We start from the raw sequence: 2,073 nt of genomic DNA on the forward strand, positions 1-2,073 counted from the left end.
TGGGAAGAGAGGCCCCTTGGTCTTGCAAACTTTATATGCCCCAGTACAGGGGAACGCCAGGGCCAAGAAGTGGGAGTGGGTGGGTAGGGGAGCAGGGTGGGGGGAGGGTATAGGGAACATTCAGGATAGCATTTGAAATGTAAATAAAGAAATCTATGGGACCATCTCTGGGACTAGCTGGAGACCTAGGATGAGGAGTACAGGGAGTCTATGGAGGTAGCCCTAGCTGAGACTCCTAGCAGCGGAGGACATATAGAATTGGGGCTTTATGGTGGCTACCTCATGTAGATAGGAAAGACTTCCAGTGGAGGGAGGGGACATCAACCTATCCTTCAACCTAAAATTTGTATTGCTTACAATATGTGCAATGATAAAAATGTAGCAGAGACTGAACAATCAACCAACTAATAACTGAACTAATTTGAGACCAATTCCATGGAAGCTAGCCAACCACTGACACTACTGTGCTATGAATGCAGACAGGAACTTAGTATAACTGTCTCCTGAGAGACTTAACCCAGTGCATGATGGAAACAGATGCAGAGACTCACAGCCAAACATCAGGCAGTGCTTGGGAGTCTTGTGCAAAAGTTTGAGTAGAATTGACCATGCCATAGAGGTCTAGGACATCACAAGAAGACCTAAAAGCCAACTAACCTGGGCCTATAAGGGCTCACAGAGACGAAACCACCAATTAAAGAGCATGCAGGGGCTGGACCTAGTCCCCCCACATTTGTAGCACATATGCAGTTTGGTCTTCATGTGGGTTCCTTTCCCCATTGGATAACCTTCTCCTACTTGGATTGCCTGGTTGAGACTCAGTGGGAAAGGAGATGCTTAGTTCTGCTGGGACTATATGCAACAGGATAGGGTAGTACTAAAATGGGTCATTTCTGAAGGAGTAATGGGTGGAGGGATTTATAAGGATGAGACTAGAAAGAGAATAAGGATGGGAGCAGCAATTGTGATATAATGTGAATAAAATTATAAATTAGGAAAAAAGATATGAGCATTCTCTGAAATTATTTTAAAGGTTCACTCTATCCCAAATAAATGAAAGAGATTAATTTTTATATTTTTTTCTGCTAATCTACTGAGTTGAGTGAGGGTTGTTCATATTGTTTATTGTGGGTTGTTTGCTGGAATAGAAGCAACTCTCCCGGCCTACAACACTGAAGAAAATGTGTCTCCCTCCTCTGATTACTATTAACTGCCAGTGCATCTTCGGGACCTTTTAACACCCATGAGTAGATGTTGTTGAAGATCCCAGTCTTAAAAATGATTTTGTACAGAAACCATAGCTGTTGCATCCTTATGACTACAACATCAAGGAGTATTTCCTACTACCCTTCCCCATCCTCCTGCTCTTTATGGTTTTTACTCCCTCTTCAACAATGATTCTTGGTATTAGAGGGGGTGATGTGGATATCCCATTTAGGACTAAACACTCAACAGTCATTTACTTTCAGCCTTTGGATGAGTCGTGAATCTCAACACACAAGTAAAAATAGATGGAGGTATAGGCTTAGATTTTCAAAACCTATTTTAGTAAGTGTTTCAATAAGGGTTCTTAAATGCTCTAAACTCCCCTATATCCCACCAACTAAGGTAGAGAAGGAAGATGGCTAAGAGGACAAGGGGGATGTGGACATGTTTAGAAGTAGTTTTTTGGGGTGATTCCAATCTTCATTGTCATCAGTCCAGTTCACTTGAGTCAGCAGAAGAAGCTTGATCCAGAAGAAATCTCGACATTTCAGTCAAAGGCATGAAACAACTGAAGAGGCAAGAAGCAACTATAAAACCACCAAAAGTTCTTTGATACATTCATCTCAATGGGGTTATGACAAGCAAAGATCAGAGAAAAGCACCAAAGTGAACTAATGTCAGAGAATCATCAATGATGACTAGCAAAGCCAAGCCCAAGGAAGACCAGCACAGTTAACCAATGCCAGAGCACTGCCCACTGTCTGTTGAGTTATACACTTTCTTATACTCTTTCTTTTTTTATAAATATTTTATAAGGTATTTTCCTCATTTACATTTCCAATGCTATCCTAAAAGTCCCCCATACCC

This window comes from Mus caroli, chromosome 13, assembly GCF_900094665.2.
Source record: "Mus caroli chromosome 13, CAROLI_EIJ_v1.1, whole genome shotgun sequence".
Classification (NCBI taxonomy): Eukaryota; Metazoa; Chordata; class Mammalia; order Rodentia; family Muridae; genus Mus; species Mus caroli.